This window comes from Chenopodium album, chromosome 5 (genome assembly GCF_948465745.1).
Source record: "Chenopodium album chromosome 5, dcCheAlbu1.1, whole genome shotgun sequence".
NCBI lineage: Eukaryota > Viridiplantae > Streptophyta > Magnoliopsida > Caryophyllales > Amaranthaceae > Chenopodium > Chenopodium album.
The window spans coordinates 23398921-23421617 of NC_137838.1; the positions used below are offsets into that span (position 1 = coordinate 23398921).

Below are 22697 nucleotides of genomic sequence, written 5' to 3' on the forward strand. Positions count from 1 at the left end.
CTTGTATAGTAGCGGAGAGTTGCGCAATTTGATTATCTACAATTTTATTATGCGCTAGAATTTGATCAATTGTCGCATCCCTGCTCTCCATGTGCTTTTGCATATTGACCAACATTGCTCTAATTTCCCCCAAAGAAGGGTCGGAAGATGAGGGGGGTTGTTGTGGTTGATTCTTCTGGCTAGCATTGGGGTGATAATATTTCTGCTGTTGTTGCTGTGGCACCTGTGGTTCTTGTGGTGGTGGATTTTGAACGTTAGTGCTCCGGTAGGAAAGGTATGGATGATTCCGATACCCAGGATTGTAAGTGTTGGAGTATGGGTTATTCTGCCTATAAGCTTGGAAGGCATTAACTTGCTCCACGGAACTCCTGCAATCCTGCTCCCAATGACCTACAATGCCACAATTTTCACAGAAAGCCTCATTAGAATTATTATTAATCGCAGAAACATTGGCTAATTGGCAGTGCTCAGATTATCTAATTTTTGGCAATTAGAGGTCAGTTGAGCTTGCAAAAAGGATACAGAGTCGACACTATGTTTCCCCTTGTTAGCAAATCCTCTGGGATTCCCATATTGGGAAATGTGTATCGCCATATCTTCAATAACCTGACCTGCATCATCAACATTAAGATTCATAAATCTCCCACTAGCTGCAGAGTCTAAAATTATTCTAGAAAAATTTCCAATGCCGTTATAAAAGGCTTGGATTAACTGCCATTGGGCTAAATTATGGTGAGGGCATTCTCTTTGTAAGTCCTTGAACCTCTCCCAAGCCTCATATAAAGACTCATCGGCTTCTTGGGCAAAGTTCTGAATCGCACTCCGTAGTACTGTTGTTCTCTCTGCAGGATAATACTTGTTATAGAAATTCAAAACAAGAGTTTCCCAGTCAGTTATACCAAGTGTAGTTCTATTTAAGTCATTAAACCACAATTTAGCTTTTCCAGTTAAAGAGAAGGGAAAGAGAATCTCCCTGATTTGGTCTTGAGTGACCCCGGCTTGTCTGATGGTGTTGCAATATTGACAATAGTCGGCAATGTGAAGATTCGGGTCTTCACCCTTTGCTCCACTGAATTGCTTCCTCTCTATCATCGTTATAAATTGGGGTTTAATTTCAAATTGAACCCCATCAAGAGCCGGAGTAGGGGTGAGATGTGGAAAATCCATAAGCTTTGGTTGTGAATAATCACTAAGCTTCTTTGGAGCCGCCATCTCTGATTCTGTGTCTGATGATGTCTCTAAATCGCTAGAATCAGTTGGAGGATCGCGGTGATTATTGTTAGTATCACCAGAATCCGCCAGGATTTGCTTGTAGAAGTTTTTCTGTCTATGGAAGGAACGTTCGATCTCAGGATCGAAAGGGATGTAACCTGATTTGGAACACCTGGGCATAAACAAAAACTAGAAGCAAATATGAGATTTGTCTCAGAGAACTAACGCTCTCTGAGACAAAAGAGAAATAATCTAGACTACAAAAACAATTAGAAATAAAAATATAACCGTTTCCCCGGCAACGACGCCAAATTTTGACAAGGTAAAGTCGTATCCCCTAATAAAAAATAATTACCTAGATCACTAAATAAGGTAGATAGGGAAGTAGGGTCGATCTCCACAGGGAAACAAGTCTTTTTACTCCTAATTAAATATTATAATCTAAATTATTTAAGTAACCAATATTTATAATTAAGCAAGAAACTAAACTACAAAGAATAAGAGTAGGAAGAGAACAATATATAAAGGGATCTAGGGCATAGGTTCACCAATAAATAATACTCCAGGGTAAAACAGGGTAATCAATCATTGACATTGCATAAATAACATGATTAACAGGCTCTCGCAATTTATTAATCAACATAGATCTAACAGGCTCTCGCAATTTACTAGATCTAAGTTCTTATTGAAAATAGCCCTTAATATCAAATTAACATCTGCTCGATTCATCAATTTAATATTGCTATACTTTTACAAGCCGCAATTGTAAAACATTAAAATAATCCAATAAGAAATTATCATGCAATACCAATAATCAATAATAGTCAATCATCAATGCATCAATTAACCAGATTGTAAAGGGCTCTCGCTACGTATTACAATCACACAATTAATTTACCGGTATTAAATCTCATCTCTCGAATCTTGACTTAACCATTTATAAATTAACTTGCCTATTGAAACTAGACCTAAACATTAATTCTCATCTCTTGATTCTTGAATCAATATTGTCAAACTCATGCATAAAAGATAGGCCTAATCTAGTCACAGAGCATTAAATCAATCAATAGGAAATTAATCTAGCATTGATAATTAACAACAATAATTTACCCCTTCATATCATTTATTAGATCCCCATAAACCCTAGAAATTAAACTACTCGCACATATTAAAAACTAAAATAATCAAGGTAATAAAATAAATCATGATGAAAGGAATAAAATAAATAACTAAGATTAAGGGAAGAGAAATCGTTACCAAAAATAAATCTGGAATTAATGAAAAAGTTAAGAACAAAGGTTTAGGGAGAGATTAAGAGAGAGAAAACTAAGTAGAGAGAGAAAGTCTAAGAAAGAGGGTCATAATAATAATCGTCCTAAAAACGTACTTAAAAACAAAACTAAACAAACTCCTAATTAGAAACTAATTGCTCGACAAAAGAGCCCTTCTAGAAACACGCGCCCGATCGGGCGCGCCTTTTTCTCGCACAGCTCCTCTCACAGCCGCGCCCGATCGAGCTAGTAGCTCACCCGATCGGGCGCGCCTTTGGCCACGCACCAGCACGCATCTTGCCCGATCGAGCTAAGCTGCCCGATTGGGTCCTTGCTTCACCTCGAGGCTCGGAGCTTCGATTGGGCTTATTTCTTCAGCCCAATCCGGATATCCACTTAGGGTCTTGATCACTCGGTCCATATACCTCGGTATCCCGATTACCGAGCCCTTAATCACCGGCTCTCACCGGTCTTGGGCTCCAAAAGTGGTCGTGTCCTTCTAGCTTCCGTAGTCGATCCAATAAGGCCCGGGAAAATGCTCCAAGAGCGTGATTTCCTGTAAAATACAACTAAAACTACGAAAACACTAGAACACACAAATTAGTAATAAAAGTGGCCCGAAAGAGCTAAAAAAACTACTAATAATGACCACGGGACGGGGGTAAAATACCATATAAAATGGACACATCAGATGCACCGCGCGGAAGTCTTACCGTTGGAAGGGTCGGCATGTGTGGATGGGACCCCGCGAGTTAAACTCGCTTCCGCGGTTTGGTGAATTCAACAAACTCGGATGTACCCTTCGTTGCCATGAGCGTTCGATTGGGTAGATCGAGCGTGAATTCCAGAGGGTTATGGCCATATGTAGAACACATATGGGTTCAAAAAAGTGAGAAAAACTCAATTAGGAAGTAGAACCGAGAGAACAGTAATGGAAACGGTCGAAACAAAGAAGGTAGATTTCTGGCTCAGTATTGGAAGAACATGGCCCGAGACAATAGGGCCCGTATCCAGAAGATAGCTCTGTTGCCAAACAACATTTCTGTCACGCAGCGACAGAGCCATCGCATGGCGCTGGCTCTGTTTTCTCGGCACCGGTTCCTACATGCGTCAGCAGCATTATGTTCTTTGAATTTTCCAATTTTTCTTAGCGTTTTTTCGATCCTAGTTGTGAAAGATATTTCCCAAATTTCCTACGTGTAAAAATCCGATGTTTTTGACACATTACGGATGGTCTATACAATGCAGACCTTTTTATGCATATGCTAATAATGTTAATCAAAATTACGCACATGAATACTTAGAATGTTTCTAGTTTCATCCACTCATTCTAAATTATTGCCAAAATAAATTTTAGGAATTAAAATAGAAATCCTCCCCAGTGGAGTCGCCAAAAAGTTGTAGGGAATATTTCAAGCATCCCACATTTGAACCCCACTGTGATCATACACTTAAGCTTAGTGGCATCGAAAGGGAAGGAAGCTAGAGTAAAAGAGTCGCCAACAAGTTTTAGGAACTGGTAAACCGTTCACATATTGAAGGTTACACCCCTTCACGATCCATGAGATCGCTAACTCCATAGTTGTAACACCCCAATAATTCTCTCTTAAAAACCTGTGAGAAACCTGTATATAACCTGAACAATTTCAAGAGAATTACTGGTGTGCTACCGCCACATGTTCAAACGTTAAGGCTATCTCAGAAATTGCAGCGGAAAACCAAAACAGTTTAAAATAAACCTCAAAACAAAGGAATTAAATCAAAATAAGTATTACAAGTTGGAACCATTAAGGCCCTTATTCAAAACCCAATAAAAGTAGTAAGTGATTAAATTCAGAGTTCCAATAAATTCAAACCCAAAAGAATTAGTGTCAACTAAAATTGAATTAAAATAAATTCAAACTTTGCAAAATAAATAAAGTGGAAACAACCAACTCTCTACTCAAGATCCCACAACCCTGATGAATGTTGCATGTGTAAGAACCTGTGGTTATTCTGCTCCCCAATATTACAAGTGTAAAAATTGGATCGTCACAGGGTCATTGAAAGGCGAAGGCCATGACCAAAGAAAGACACACACAAAAGCACGCAGTCAGCAAAGCTGAGTACATACAAGCTGCGAAAACAAATTGAGAAAATACCTAACATGCTACTAATATTCAAGCACAAGCATCATTAAATACAGACTCAATTCACGACTCGATTATCAAATTTATTAAGACCTCACTAATTAATATTAACCGACTCGTTTATTTATTTCATTGGATTTAGCAATAGACAAGGTTGTCCAACCCATGTCCCATTTGGAACATCAATAAAGAAAAACCCCATGCCTCCTTTCGGAAACATCAATAAACATCCAACGACCATGGGCGCGACTCCGTGACCGTAGTTAGTATGAGATCTCACCTAACTCCTAGTTTTAGAAAAATAATATTTGAAAGAAGAGACTCGTAGATCAGACGACCTCGATAAAAGTACACGGCTAATACCCCATGTACCCCAACCTCTGATTGTCATTACTCTAGATGTGCACCATTCCAGAGTTTTATTGCTCATCCATCTTGCACTTTACGTGATTTACAGGTTTAGACTTAGTGATGACTCTTATACATATCAATACAAACATCCCAAAAGCAATTCAATCAAACATGGCAAATTCTCAATTTAGATTCTTAATTTATTAGTGACAAACAACATATATTAATTATTTGAGGCTCGTGAATGAAGGGGAAGAAGAGAGTGAAAGCTTCTTGTATTTTTTTATCAATCTAAATAAAAGTTCGTGATAACCATGTTTGAGGCTCGTGAATGAAGGGGAAGAAGAGAGTGAAAGCTTCTTGTTTTTTTTTTTTTTTTTTTTTTTTTTTTACGTGAGAGAGGAAAGAAGGGTAAGGGTTTTTATTTGGGCTTTATTTGGCTTTGTGTTTCCTAATTAGATTAGGAGTAATATTTGGGTTTTGGGCTAAAATATTAAAATTGTTGTAAATTAGTTAAAAACATATTAGTTTACTTAAATCTTTTCATAAAAAAATAACTTTTAATGAAACTGACATAAAAATATTTGTAAAAATAATATATAAATAAATTATAATTAAGTTAAAAATATGGGGGATTACAATCTACCCCTCTTAAAAGAAGTTTTGCCCTCGAAACTTTAACCAAAATCCATAGTTCCTCAAAAGTATTCAAACCTATGCGTTTTGTATTGCTGTAAATTGCTTGCTTCTCAACAAACACACTTAACAAATCGAACTTTGTACTCAATGAACTCATATTTGGCCAGAGTTTACATACTTTTATTGTATGTAAACGCACTAATGATGCATAATGATAACCAAAACATGCAAAAACGTGCAAAATCAAGCAATAAATGGTATAATTGAGGTAAAAGCGCGCGAAATTACATCGCATTCTTCCCCCCTCAAAAGAAAAGAGTTACTCCCTCGTAACTTACCTTGTCAAACAACTCGGGATATTTGTTTTTCATCTCTTTCTCGGCCTCCCAAGTAGCCTCTTCGTACTCCTGGTTTGACCAAAGGACTTTCACTATCTTCACATCTTTGTTTCTAGTACTACGCACCTTGTGGTCTAGTATCTTGACTGGTCTTTCTTCATAAGTTAGAGACTCATCTAGTTGAATAGTCTCCGGTTGCAAAACATGGGTTTCACTAGGCACATACTTTTTCAGTTGGGAAACGTGGAATACATCATGCATTTTCTCGAACTCCATTGGCAAAGCCAATTTTTAAGCCACTTTCCCCACACGTTGGAGAATTTCATACGGACCCACATATTTTGCACTAAGCTTCCCTTTCTTGCCGAATCGCATCACACCTTTTGTTGGAGAAACCTTTAGAAATACTTTGTCCCCAACATTAAACTCATCATCTCTCCTCTTCAAGTCAGCATAACTCTTCTGTCTATCTTGTGATGCCTTGATACGCGACTGGATTAGTCTCACCTTGCCCACCATATCCTCAATGAAATCTGTACCCAAAGTAACCCGTTCACTGTAATCATTCCAGCAAACTAGGCTTCTGCACTTCCTTCCATACAATGCTTCAAAAGGTGCCATCTTGATGCTTGCATGGTAACTGTTATTGTAGGAGAATTCGATCAAGGGTAGGTGATCCTCCCAATTTCCTTGGAAATCTAAAGCACAAGCTCGCAACATGTCCTCCATGGTTTGGTTTGTTCTCTCAGTCTGACCATCGGTTGCAGGGTGAAAGGCAGTACTTATCTTCAATGCTGTCCCAAGGTTCTCTTGCACTTTTTGCCAAAACTTTGATAGAAACCTCGAGTCTCTATCTGACACTATGTCCTTGGGAACTCCGTGCAACCGAACGACATTCTTCACATAGACGCTTGCTAGCTGCTTCTTTTTCCAGGTTTCTTTGATAGGAATTAACATCGCTGACTTAGTAAGTCTGTCTACAATCACCCAAATTGTGTCATTCCCAGTACGAGTCTTTGGTAAGCCTGTCACAAAGTCCATGGATATGGAATCCCACTTCCAACCTGGTATTTCTAATGGTTGTACCTTTCCCATGGGTCTTTTGTGGTCTATCTTCACTTTCTGGCACGCCAGACATTTAGACACAAACTCAGCCACTTCTCTCTTCATATTCGGCCACCAATAGAACTCCTTCAAATCCTTATACAACTTATCGCCCCCAGGGTGAACTGAATATGGTGTATTATGGCACTCCTCCATGTTTTTCCTTTTGATATCCTCACACTTCTGTGGTATGCACCATCTCTCCTTGTATCTCAAGCTCCTATCCTCATGAATCTTGAATTCAGTCTCCACACCACTAGTCACACGATCTCTAATCTTCTGAAACGACTCATCCTCTAGTTGCTTTTCTTTAATCTCCTCAAATATGGAAGGTTGGATGGTTAAAGCACCCCATAATCCTTCTAACTCTCCTTTGTTGATAACCTGAAGGTTCAATCTCCTCATATCTTCACACAATTCATTGGCCACAATCAAAGCATTGACATTATGACTCGACTTTCTGCTAAGGGCATCCACAACTACATTCTCCTTTCCCTCGTGATACTGGATGTGGACATGGTAGTCTGTAAGATATTCCAACCATCTACGTTGCCGCATGTTCAAGTGATCTTGGGTAAAGATGTACTTTAGACTTTTATTGTCCGTGAAGATCTTACAAGAAACACCGTAAAGGTAGTGCCTCCAAATCTTCAAAGCGAATACAACAGCTGCAAGTTCCAAGTCAAGGGTAGGGTAGTTGACTTCATGCTTCTTCAGTTGTCTCAATGCGTATGCGATCACCCTTCCATTCTGCTGTAGGACACATCCCAAACCATGCTTCGAGGCATCACTATGCACTTCGAATCCTTCTATCCCATCAGGTAATACCAGCACTGGTGCAGTGGTTAATCGCTCTTTGAGGGTTTGAAAAGCTGACTCACAACTCTCGTTCCACTCAAACTTGCTCTGCTTCTTCATAAGAGTAGTCATGGGTCTGGCTATCCTCGAAAAATCCTTGACAAACCTTCTATAATATCCAGCTAATCCCAAGAAACTACGAACATCAGTCACATTCTTAGGTGTAGGCCACTCACTCACCGCCTTGATCTTCGCAGGATCTACGGATACACCCTCCTTCGAAATGTAATGCCCCAAAAATGTCACTTTCTCCAACCAGAACTCACACTTGGAAAACTTAGCATACAGTTTGTTCTTTCTAAGAGTTTCAAGGGTAGCTCTCAAGTGCTCAGCATGTTCTTCCTCATTCTTCGAATACACCAAAATATCATCAATAAACACAACTACAAACTTATCCAAATACTCATGAAACACTCGGTTCATCAAGTCCATAAATATGGATGGTGCATTGGTTAACCCAAAAGGCATGACTGTAAACTCGTAATGTCCATACCGAGTTCTAAAGGCTGTTTTTGGAATGTCTTTATCTGCAACCTTCAACTGATGGTACCCCGACCTCAAGTCAATCTTTGAAAACACGCTCGCCCCCTTCAGTTGGTCAAACAAGTCATCTATCCTAGGTAGAGGGTACTTATTCTTTACAGTCACATTATTCAACTCTCTATAACCAATACATAGCCTCAAACTTCCATCCTTCTTTTTCACAAATAGCACAGGTGCTCCCCAAGGTGATGCACTGGGCCTAATGAACCCCTTGTCTAACAACTCCTGCAATTGAGCCTTTAGTTCACTCATCTCAGCCGGTGCCATTCTATACGGTGCTTTGGAGATAGGTGCAGCTCCTGGAACTAAGTCAATGGTAAACTCAACTTCCCTCTTAGGTGGCATTCCCGAAATCTCTTCTGGAAAGACATCTAAAAACTCATTCACAATGGGCACATCCTCCATCCGCCTTTTCTCACTCATACTCAAATCTTGAACACAGCAAAAGTACAATGGACATCCCTTATTCACTAGCTTCTTCACCTTCATCGCAGAAATGATCCCAAAACCTTTAGGCTTCCCTAACCGTCTATAGGACACTTTCTTACCCAAAGGATCACTCAATTGTACCCTCTGCATGTCACAGTCTATCTTAGCCTTGTATAAACTCAGCCAATCTATCCCCAGAATTACATCTAAGTCCCCTAGGTTAAACTCAATAAGATCTGATGGAAAGATATCTTCTCCTATTTTCAAAGGCAAGTCTTTGAATATTTTATTACAATGAACAAGTTTTCCCGTAGGCAGACTGACTGACACATCAACATGACTCGATTCAGTTAAGTTTAACTTACGCACAACAGAAGTAGAAATGAAAAAAATAAGCTGCTCCAGAGTTAAATAGAGTGTTGACAGAGATAGATTGGATAGAAAAAGTACCGGTAACTACATCCGAGGACCTCTCAGCTTCTCCCTTGCTCATCACAGACAAGCGGCCGGGAGTGTTGTTTCTTGCCTGATACCCATTGTTGTTGTTGCCTGAGTTGTTGCTGTTGCCATTGCCATTGTCAGACCTGTTGTTATTGTTGCTACCATTCCCAAACTTCCCATTTTGACCATTTCCCTTATTCCCCTGGTTATTGAAATTGTTAGGCCTCTGCTGGGTGTCCCCACCATTCCCACTATTTCCCTGTTGTCTTTGTTTGGTGTAACACTCTTACTCCCTGTGTCCCTTCTTGTTGCAGAACCTGCAGGTCACCAAATTCCCATCACAGTCTCTCCCAGGGTGGTTCCTTCTACACTTCTTACAGTGGTAGGTTCTCTCCCCATTGTTAGCATTGGAAGAACTGCTAACATTCTGGTTATCCCTATCAAATGAGTTCCCATTCCTAGACCTCTTGAAATTACCCTGGTTCTCAGATTTCCCAAAATCCTTCCTTTTTTCCCCAGCTTTAGCACTCGCACTAGCAGTCCTAGTATTCAGATGGTACAGATGGGCAGCTCTCTCATACACCTTGTCAAGGGTTTTGAAAAATTTTCCGGCTAGGTCCTTCTATAACTCGTTAGTCAACCCCTGCTCAAACCTCTGAGCCTTCAGCTCTTCAGTTGGTACTACCTCAGGAGCAAACCTAGAAAGGGTCATAAACTTATTATAGTACTCAGAGATTGACATGTTTCCCATTGCCAGGCTTATGAACTCCTGAGCCTTTTGTTTCTTCAGGAATGGGGGGTAAAACTTGTCCCTTAACCTCGTCTTACAAGACTTGAATTTCTCCTTTACTCATCCTGTTTACATAATCATGAACGAGTAATAATTTGATCTTTACACCAATCACATACCTTTTCCTTTAAGCGCACCTTGCATAATTAAAGCACAAATAATACTTGCATTATAAACTAGTGCACATCATTTGAAATTCACAATGTATAACCAGACAATTTAACCCAGTCAATCCTATACATGATACTAAGTTCTCAATCCGTCCTTAAACATGCACCTACAAGCAAGGTTTCGTACCTTGTGTAAACAATTCGGTTGGCCACTTTAAAACTAGAAGTCGCCTTCTACAAAGTCCTCTCCTAAACCAAACAATTAGGAATAAATCAATACTAAAGCAATTAAAATTACAGCAATACTAAACTACTTTAAAACCTTTTAAATCACCAAAATAAAGTCTTTAGATTGTCCCCAAAAATCAAAGTTAGTAATATAACATCCCAACTTTAAGTTTACATGTTAGAATTATGAAAATATAGTGTTTTATATCAAATTACAGCAACTTTAAAGTGGGTAAATAAATCTGGAATTTTGTTTTAAATATATAAAATAACCCCATAAGCATAATTACTTGAATTAGTCATTATATAGCAAGTTAGTGTGTTAAAAACCCAAGAATATATCAATTCAATGAAATTAGAGGCTTCAAAATAAAAGGTATGAAATCTGAAAATTATTTTTAAAGTTAGAATATAAAGTTCAAAGCTTTTTCAATCACAAAGTACTCACAATGATTATTTTGTAGGTTTAGAAGCATAAAAACACGAAATTAACACTACTTGTTCATAAAAATTGAAACTTTAATAAATCTGAAAATTTATTTATGATTAAGATAATTATATTTTAATGTAATTTAAACATAGTATGATTAGATAGTTTGTTTAACACGTAATCAAGCCTTAAAACATGAAAAATCAATGTTTTAAACCCTAAAATATGCAAAATACATAATTTGAAATTTTATTTAATAATTTAGACATACAAAATCCATAAATTTATAATCTTTTGTAATTTATACATACTATTAAAGCCTAAAACAATAATTTTATAATTGAAATCAAATAAAAATTGAATCTTTAATCAAATTAATAAGAAATAAAGGAAGAGAAATAAGAGGAAGGAGAAGAGGGGAGAGCGAATGCAGGTGCGGCGGCAGGGGGGCGTGGCGACGGTCAGGTGGCGCGGCGGCAGTCAGGTGGCGCGGCGGCAGTAGGGGCGGCAGCAGGGGAAAGCTTCGGCTTTTTTTTTTTCTCTGTTTGAGGCTCGTGAATGAAGGGGAAGAAGAGAGTGAAAGCTTCTTGTTTTTTTTTTAACGTGAGAGAGGAAAGAAGGGTAAGGGTTTTTATTTGGGCTTTATTTGGCTTTGTGTTTCCTAATTAGATTAGGATTAATATTTGGGTTTTGGGCTAAAATATTAAAATTGTTGTAAATTAGTTAAAAACATATTAGTTTACTTAAATCTTTTCATAAAAAAAAACCTATTTAATGAAACTGACATAAAAATATTTGTAAAAATAATATATAAATAAATTATAATTAAGTTAAAAATATGGGGGATTACAATAGTGGTCTGGAACCATGATTGGATATACGGGGATAAAGGTACAAATCCAACCTAAAAGAGATTGAACATGCCCTAAAAATAGGCCTCTACTTTATTCTTCTTATATTCATGTGCACTTTCTGACTAACATACAATCAATATATTAATCCTAAACCTGTGTTAATCTATGTTGGTTGAATATTAATGCACAAACAAATGTATTATTGGCGATCACTTGAATTATAATCATATTAGCCTAAAATCAAATTATTAACTATCTTATTAAGTGTGATTACAAATACAAATTCCCTTTAATCCTGCAAAAGAGGGCGTGATCAAGTAATAACAATAATAATATCAAGCAACAATAAATAATCATCATATTAATCTCAATAAAGCATAATAATATTAGCAAGATCCTAGACATGATACTAACAAGATTATAACAAATCCTAGCATCTCACTAAACAATAAAATTAAAGCTTTAACCCTAACATTATACTAACATAATATTAGAAAGCATTAAATAATAGGAAGCACCCTAAACATGATACTAGAAAGCAATAAACAACATCCTAACATGATACTAGGAATTAAAATAATCAGAGCATGATTTCTATATCAAAAGAATAATAAAGTAATTAAATTACTTACTTCGATGTCTCGTATCTCTTTCTAATGAAAAAATACACTCGTTAGTAACTTCAAGGAAAATATTATATAAAACAATTAATTCAAATAATTGAAATAGAGATTTGGGACCAAACCCTTAGAAATTATTAACCTTTCACGTCTAGGGCAAAGACAACTTCGAACTTGGATATGTGTGTCCAGAACTTGTGAATGCGGTATTTTGTATTTGAAAAGGGAAAGCTTAGAAAGAAGGAGAAAGAATAAACTTCTAGCTTAAGAAAGGGAAGAGAAAGAATTGATGATGATTATTGGTGATTAAAACGTGTAAATACGACCCTATTTATAGAGAAAATAGTCCGGAAACGATAGAAAAGAGTTAGAATTTGAATCGGAATAAAACTGGCTTCTATTGCCAGCGACAAGGCCCAGCGCAAAATGACAAGGATCACGCATGGCGACAGGCTCTGTCGTTTGGCCCTGGTTTAAAAGATAAAACGCGCTTTGTACGAAATTCTTTTCCTAATATAATCAAGCAATTAAACTCTGTGTTTATCAATTTTAAATCAGATTTTATCAAAATAAAACTTCTTTTATTTCAAATTAAATTCATTTTTTTTTCTAAAAAGATAATTATCAATCCTAACTCTATTAGAACTCAAAATAACCTTCTAGACTATTCTAGAAAATTAGAATCAATCCTAATAATTTTAGGTATAATAATTAATGGGCCCTCCACTAGATCATTGAGCCAAAAAACCATTTTAGACCCAATTTAGTATTTCGACCACAACTTCCTCATTATTCATCGGAATTGGGCTTATAATATATCATTGAAAACTCTTTACGGGCTCGACCCAAATACACTTTAATTGGACCCTTATAATGGACCAAGCTAAATTGGATTGACTATTTTCTTAAATAGAGTAGATTTTCAAAAATAAGAAGAAAGATTTTTATTAAAACAACTGCATCACAAGACTTTTCATACTTTCATCTCATTCGATAATAAAGCAACGTGAAAAGTATTCATCACTGGGTTTGGTTTTTGGGGAGACATATTTGGGTGTCTACTAGGGGTGTTCGCGGTGCGGTTTGGATCATAAACCGCACCAAACCGCAAAAGTGCGGTTTGTAATTTTTTCAAACCGCACCAAACCACACTTTTTAAAAAACCGCACCAAACCGCACCGCAAGATGCAATTTGGTGCGGTGCAGTTTGCGGTTTAACCGTATTTAATTAAAATTGTAATTATTCTTTTTAAAACAAAAATTTTATTTTATATTATAATTATTAGTTGATAATTTTAATATTAAACTCTTTTTATTAACCTTTAATTAACTAATAGTAAAAAATTATCTCATGTATTTTAGTTCTTTTAAATAATTTTAATGAAAATATAGTATAAAAATCGCAAACCGCGCTAAAGTGCGATTTGCGGTGCGGTTTGGTCTCAATAATTTTGGAAACCGCAAACCGTGGTTTGGTCATTTTAAAAAACCGCACCGCAATTTTGAAACCGCAAACCGCAATATTGCGGTTTGGTGCGATCTAAACCGCACTCTATACACCAACTTTCTTAATCTAGGTCTCTTTTCATTTCTGTTGTAAATTAAATTTTAATTTCGGGTATTTTGTTGTAAATTATTTATATCAGCATGAATTTGTCTACGCTATCAATTGATTATTCATGGGTATTTTTTTGTCGTCGGAGGTGATTGGGCAAGGTGAGTGATTTCATGACCGAGGAGCTGTGGCGTTGACTGTTGTTGATGGCTGTTTGTTGGCAGGGATGGGTGGTGGGATTGGATTAGAAAATAGTGTTTTGCGGGTGATGGCGTGAGGTTGGAGGTTTATTCGTTATGAGTATTCAACTATTTTGATAGAAATTAGGCACACGCGGAAGTTTACTAGAGTCAAATATAAATTACATCATAAATTGTACAACAATAGTTTTGGTGGAGACTTACTCACACCTACATCACTCATATCTAGCTAATTTGTGAGAGATCATGTCTCTCACTATCCTGGTGAGTACTTCCCTCACCACATCAATGGGAGCACTTAGCTTATCCAAACTTTGGTCGTATACTCTTGACTCCACACTAATAAATATGGTGACATCATCACTACATATTTATAGGAGTTACATAGTTTAATCTAGAGTGTTCTACATTTTTTCATAGAAAGTGTGATAATGTTAGATTATTTTAGAATTATAATTTCCTAGGACTTTCTGGACATTAACTTATTAGATTTTTCTAGTCCTAGATTTACATTAGATATATCTTATAAATTTTTCTAAATTATATTTTAACATATCCACCATGGACATTGTAATTGTTTTTTTTTTTTTTTTTTTTTTTTAACATTAATTTTACAATAAAAAAATGGAATAATACCATTCACTAGGGACTTCTCTGATCCATTATTTACTGACAAATGGGTTATTTTGTGAAAATGATAGTAACTCCTCAACTAAAAGTACTTCTCCGATTCTTCCAATTTGAAAACAACAAACTTGAGATTCAAACCGCCAATGCTTTTATCTTATAAAGTGTATAATGATTCTTTAAAGGGCAAAATGATACAAGCTAATAAGGGTAAGATAAATGTAAATATCTAAATGATCTTATAAAGTGTATGATGATCCTTTAAAATGATACAAGCTAATGGTCCATAGTTGTACTCCATAATATACTTCGTATTAAATAATAACCTACAAATATTAAATATGGCTTTTTAATATAAATATTTTTAGAAAAATATGAAATTTTCAAGATGATTATCAAAACATTAAGAAGAAACACTTGAACATGATTATCAAACTAAACAAATACAAAATAGAAACTTGAGACATCGCCCGAGCCACAGATTAGTTACACTTTATATATATGTTATTGAAATAATGTTAATTTACTTCACATTCTTTGTAGAGTTAATAAAATTGCAAATTTTACTTTGTAGAGTTAATACTTCTTCCGTTCTTTTTTTATTGCACCATAAGGAGTTTCACGCTTTCCAATGCGTTACTTTGGCTATTAATATCTTTAATTATAATTTTGTAAAAATTATAAAAAATTGATATTTGAAAAGTAAATTTCAAGACGAATCTAACTGGATCTCACATGACTATGTTTTTTCTAATAGATAAATCACAAAAGACGGTAAAAGAAGATTAAATGAATAATGTAAAAGTGCTTATGGTGAAATAAAAGAAAAACGGAGGAAGTAAAAATAGTTTTAAGAAAATGAAATAAAAGTATTTCCTTCAACTTACACCTTTTAATAATGAATTCAATAATGCTAATTTTTTTTAAAAATTACTATTTTCTTTTGAAAATACTAAGAGACGTAAAATATACACAAATTGCCTTAAAAGATCAATGAACTTAGGTTATAGCATTTGAAGTGTATGATAAAAGTTATGCCCTCCTTATATAATCCCCACACATCAACCGTTATTTAAAAAAAAAAAATATTAAAACCGTTGTGTAGCTCACATGGTAATTTTGGTATGTGGTCACTTGATTTTCATCCATTTAATGAACAAAATCATAAACTAGACATATTCATATACGCATAAGAGATATGACAACTAATCCATCAATATGAAGGGTTACTCATAATAAATAATTAAACCAATGAATATGATTTTTTTTTTAAGGGAAGTGGTTATGAAAACTTAGTGAATGTTTAAAATTAACTCAAAATGATACTATGCAAAAAGGAAGGTTAAGTACAATATCAATTTCATGCATCACTACTGATAATACAAAAGTGCTCCTAAAAAGTGTTAACTGATCCTTTAAACTTAGCCTCAATTGTAGATCAATTGACAAAGTGGATTTTAAAACGTTAAATTTAAAATTATAAGCGGTAATGTCGTGACTAACATTGATACAATCTCATCATATAGAGAAAATATATATGTTTATTCCCATCAATGTAGGACAAGTTTAGGTAAGAAATAATATTATTTTTTTCTCCTTATATAACGAATACAAATTTTTTTGGATTTTTCTATACAGTGCCCCTGAGGTATTGACTTTTCCAAGCTGTGCCCACCCATTTTCAAAATTCTACGCTGTACCCCTAAGTTACCTTTAGTGTTTACGTTGTAACCCTACCCTAATCCCTCCGTTAACTTAAGTTAACTTTTCGTTAACTTCAAAATAATATATAATTTTTTTTTTTAAAAAAAAAAACCCAAAAACACCCAAACACCTCTCTCTCCTCCATCACAAGTACCACCACCGCACCTCCAGCGGCACCGTCGCACCATAGTGGCCCGCCCCTCTCTCCTCGACCCACCACCGCATCATCCCCCTCCCTCCTTTCTTCTCTTTCCAGATTTTCGACCATTTTTCAAAAAAAATTTGGCGTAATTCGAACAATCTCGACCAATTAAACTATATTCGTGCAGATTTTCATTGGAAAAATCAATTAAAACAGGTTTTGTGTATTTAATCTCGATCTAATTGAACCAAAATTGATGATTTAACAATTAAAATCAAATTGGGGGAAAAGTTAGGGTTTGGTGTCGTTTGATTGTTGCGGTGGTGCGGGACTGTTGCGGTAGTGCGGGAGGGGATTGGGGTGGTTGGTATTCCGAGGTGAGAGGAGAAGCTGGTCGGTGGCGTTTGCTGGTTCATGCGGCTGGTCTGTTTTGGTGCGGTGCAGTGCAGTGAGCAGTTGGGAGTAAGGTTGTGGGTTTTCCGATGTGGGAGGGGATTGGGGTGGCTGGTATTCCAGCAGGCAGTGGGCAGTCGAGGAGAGAGAGGTAGTGGGAGTGTGGCGGTGCGGTTGGAGGTGTAGTGGTGGCTGGTGGGTAGTTGTGACTTGTGAGGGAGGAGAGAGAGGTGGTTGGGTTTTTTTTTGTTTGTTTTTTAATTATTTATTTTGAAGTTAACGGAAAGTAAACTTAAGATAACGGAGGGATTAGGGTAGGGTTACATCTTAGACACTAAAAGTACCTTAGGGGTACAGCGTAGAATTTTGAAAATGGGTGGGTACAGCTTGGAAAAGTCAATACCTTAGGGGCACTATATTAGAAAATCCCAAATTTTTTTATTTTGGTTTTTCTTCAATGTGGGACAAGCTCAAGCAAGTAATTTATAAATTTTGTTAGTAGTAAGTGATACTAATAATTCATCAAGGGTTACAAAAAATTAATGTAGGGTTAAAGTTAATCCAAAAGGATACTAATTTGAAAGGCTGAGAGGTTAAGTCAAACATCAACCACGTCTCTTGAAAATACAAAATTGATACACCCTCCGTTTCATAATGTTAGTCCCTTATACTATTTTGGGCGTTTCAAAATGATGTACCCATATTGAATCTATTCCTTTTTTAATTTAATTTTATTTTCCTAATTTGGTTTTATAATTTCTAATGTCATTAGTGGATTGATGACATGGAAGTAATTAAATATTCTGCTTGGTATCAATCCCATTAAACAAGCATTGTAATTGATGCTTTCCAAATAAAAAAAATCACAACATTTAATAAGATAGAACTAATTAAGCAATTTTTGTACTAAAATGTAAGATTCCAAATATTATTCATTCTCTTATTTTTTTGTGATTGATTCTATATGGGACTAACAAAGTGAAACAGAGGGAGTACTATAAAGTGTTAATGATTCTTTGAACCTTGTCGTAATTGTTGATTGATTGAGAATGTGAGATTTAAAAAATGGTGTCAAAATATTTAAATGCATAGTTATTGATATAATTAAAGTCTTTTACTTATTAAAAAGGAAATAAAATTATTCAACTGTATTCAAGTTTTTTCATTGAATTCTCTTTAAAAAGAAATTGTGAATTTTTTTCTCCTTGGTTTCTTTCAATGTGGAATAAGTTCAACCAAATAATTTATGAATTTTGTTAACAAAATGTGTTACTAATAGTTCATCTAGGATTAAAAAAAAAAAAAAACAGTAGATGGTTAAACTTAATTCAAAATTATACTAGTAAAGGTATGTAATATGAATATTCGTGGGCTACTATGGCAAACTTGATATCAATCTACCTTTGTTATGGCATACTTGTTATCTATTCGTTAGCTGTCATGACAATATACCTAAAAATTTTACAAGACTTAAACAATATACACGAGATACCTTCACAAGTAGGGGTGGCAATATCATCCAAACCCGATGGATAACTATCCACCCGATCCAAATATATGGATGAAAACCCGAACTTAAGCGGGTGACAAATGGATGATGGATGAGTCGGGTGACAGATCGAGTCAGATTCGGGTGATGATTCATTGATTTCATCTAACTCATCACCCGACCCATCCATCCTTAGCGAGTAACCCCTCGAGTAACCCATGATCGAGTAATCCGTTAAGTAACCCCTAACCAAACCCTTCAAGTAACCCTAAACAAACTTTTATTGATTTTTGTAAGGTGAAGAGTTTAGGGCATTAATCCCACACATCGGTCGTTGTGGTTTTTTTTTTTTTTTTAATGTATGATTAAGTGTTAATGAGTAAGTCACCTCTCGGACTATCAATTGTAAAGAGTTTTATCAAATGTTTAGATAAAATCATTAATGTTATAAGATATTTTTTTATAGATATTTTGTATCTTAAACAACAATTCGTTGGCTATTATCTAGGTGTCACTTGAGTTACAAAAAAATTAGTAGAGGGTTATCATTTATTCAAAATGATATAGAGTGGAATTTATATACACTTGGGGACATTGTATACACAAAGTCCGGGGTTCCCAAAGAACTTTAGATGTCACGTGCCACTCTCTTCATTTAATTCGATTTTCTCTCCATGTCTAAAAATATGATTCTTACAAGTTTTGAACCCAGAACCTCAAGTTCAAATTCCAACGTGTACCATATTACATGTCATTTAATAAAAATTAAATATTAATAAACATTTCTATCATGAAAATAATGTAGTAACTCGGGACATCGCCCGGGCCTAACACTAGGTTGATGATTAAATGAAAAACAATCATCAAAATGAGAACAAAATACTAATGAGTGTACGGTGCACCCGGGTGTATATAAAAATCTCTGAATACGGAGTACTAATTACAAAATGAAGGTTAAGTCCAATGCTAACATTATTTTTACTACAGATACAGAATTGATCCTATAAAGTCTATACCGATCCATTTAACTTTTTTCACAATCATAGATCATTTGACAGCGCGGGATCTACAAAATTGGTTTCAAAATATTTAATTACAAAGTTATAGGCGGTAATTAAAGCTTTTGAGTTATTGAAAATAGAATAAATTTTTGTTTTTTGTATGGGGACTTATTAAAAATACATAGTGTTAATTTTGATTTTTTTTTTCTTCATTATTTATCCTAATTGATTGAAATACATGAAAAACCCTAGATTACTTGGTTTATATTTCGTATAAACCAAATTATTTATAGTATCACTAAATTATCAATAGGAACAAGTTAGAAATGTTGGTATCTACTGGGATATTAATGTAGAAAGTACAAATGAAGTATTGATTCCATATGACACCCAGTACCCACATATTTCCTTTGTTATTAGAAAAAATGAAACCTTAATTACATAGTTTTAATATACACATGTATATATATTTTTTCTTTTCATATTTACCTTTTAAAAAATTGTAAAGTCCATACAATTTTTTTTTTTAATTTTTTTTACATCAGCATAACCATAGTATACATAATTACAGAATAGAGAACACTTAATAGTTATAACATAAACAAACTTTTTTTAGAGTAACATAAACAAATGTTACATCTTAATGTGTATAATGAAATAATGTTACTGTTGACTCGAATGAACAATACAAGAGAGGGGGGGGGTGAATTGTATTGTGGAGGAACTAGGGTAATTTTTGCGGAATTCTTAAAGAAACTTAAACAAAAACTTTAAAGTGCAAGAGAGATTTTACGTGGAAAACTTCTTGGCCCTAATCAAGAAGAAAAACCACGACCACAAGGGATTTTAAACTCAACTCTTAATAATAATAGGGCAAACAACCTATTACAAATTAAGACTCTAAACTCAAGTTCCTCAACGAACTTAAGTTCCCCCTCAACTGATCCCTCAATCAGTTAAGCTTTCGAATCTCTCTCCTTCTCCTTGCTTCACTCAAAGCAATTTCACACTCTAGAGTTTACCCAAACTCTACCCCAATACAACTCAAGATAAAACTTCTAAAGATGCTAAGTACAAAGACACTCAAGGATTTAAGTGGATTTTTGACTCTTTTAGAAAAGCTAAGAATTGTAATGCTCAAGTGTACTTTTCAAAACAGAAAACTAATCCTATTTATACAGGAGGAAAGCAGTTGAAACTTTTACGTTTGCCTCAAACTCCCACTACACCACAACTTCCATTAATTTAGGAAGTGTAGTTCGTGGATGCTTGGGCAGCAAGCTGAAGCATATACAAGGAAGTGGTTTACTGCTCCCTTAATTTTCTCAACCTCCTTGACCAAGTAAAAGATCCGTTTTCAAAAGAGTTTTTACCAAGTCAAATTTTCCAAAATAATAGGATAAAATCAAAACAGAATATCCTTTGATAAATAAGATATTTTTGACTAAAAAGATAATTTTCCGAAATAATATTAAAACCAGTTAAAGTATGGAAAATAAAATCTTTTATAAAATTAAATCCACTTAAATCCTATTAATTAACAATGTACTTAGCAAAAATACAAGAAGCCTAAAATAAACAATAAAGATATACAATAGACTCCTTGAAATACTGTGAAGCTTCGACTCTGGAGCTTCAGTTCCTCACTTAAGGAACTTGGCTTCTGATTGTCTTCTATACTTATCCACAACTCTTCCTTAGACCTTGTTCCATGCTCCATTCTGACTCTAGAACCTCGTTGCATATAAGATCTGTCCATACATCAAAGCTAATAGAAAAAAGTTAAAGCTCCTAATGGGTTTGCTTAGGTTCCTTGAGTCATCATCAAAACTTAAGATCAACAGTTACAAATAAAAGATGTTACAATAATAATTCAAAATAAAATTGAAAGATCCTGGAACTCACACTTCATAGCCCTAACCCCATCATGTAGCAAATTGAGTTGGGTATGTATTAGAAGTCAACAATCACTACAACAAAACAAAGCAAAGGTAACAGTGCAGAACCATTGCCTAATATAAAAAAAAATGTTGCCTTGTAGCTAAGGCAACACATATGAGGCGTAATATATGCCCCCGTTGTCTATTCATAAGGCAACACATTTTTATTCAAAGACATTTTTGTATATATATATATATATATATATATATAGGGGAGGGATCCGGTGAGAATAGGTCCATATGTGAGAATTCATACTTATATGAGAACTGATTTAAAATTTAGAACATGTGAGTAAAAATTTAGAACATGCGAGTTAAAATTTAGAACATGTGACTCAAATTAAAATTCTGAACATATGAGTAATAAATTAGAACATTTGTGTGACTAATATGTTTAGAACATCTGATTTTAGAATTAGAACAAGTGATTAAAAATTTAAAAAATTTGCTTTATGAAATTTTAAACATATGAGTAAAATTTAGAACATCTGACTTAAGATTATGAACATGTGAATAAAAATTTAGAACAAACTGATATAGAATATAGAAAGTGTGAGTAAAAAATTTAGAACATACGTGTAAAAAAAAATAGAACATACGTTTTAAAATCTGGAACATATAATTAAAAATCTTAGAACATACGTTTTAAAATTTAGAACATATAAGTTAAAATTTTGGAACAAGTTATTTAAAATTTATGACATCAAACTTAACTAATTTATGGTTTAGAATAGTTTAGAACATCAGATTTAAAATTTAGAACATACGAGTAAAAATTTAGAACATAAAGAGTGTTCTCACATATGAAAAATTCTCACAAGAGCCTTCCCATATATATATATATATATATATATATATATATATATATATATATATATATATATATATATTAAATTATGTTGTCTTTTTAATATAAATGCTGCCATAGATGGCAACATAGATATTAATGTTACATATTCAAACAATAATTTTGTTATTGTTATCTTTTTATGCAACAATTATTATGCTTGTTGTCTTAGACAAGAAAAAGGTAACACTTTAAGCGACTGTTGCCTTATATAGTCTAGAGTAGAGCTATCAAAAACTTACCCGACCTGAAAACCTGACCTAAACCAGCAATGATTTGAACCTGATATGTACCCGAACAATGGGGTGGAACTAGTGACCTGTAACCCGACCTGAATCGACCTGATGTTAACCGACAACCGATTTAATCCAGTACTTTATGACCTAAACCCGAATCTGCACCCGGTCTGATAGTAACCGTAAACTGATTTAATCCGACCTGACAACAATCCA

The 22697-nt window shown here is 34.9% G+C and overlaps 1 non-coding gene across 1 annotated transcript; it reads left to right on the plus strand.

Moving 5' to 3' along the window:
- Positions 1-724: 724 nt before the first annotated feature.
- LOC145633390 (small nucleolar RNA R71) lies at positions 725-831 on the plus strand. The gene has a single exon (XR_014112718.1). It is a non-coding gene; the product is annotated as a small nucleolar RNA R71 (small nucleolar RNA).
- The last annotated feature ends 21866 nt before the right edge of the window (positions 832-22697 follow it).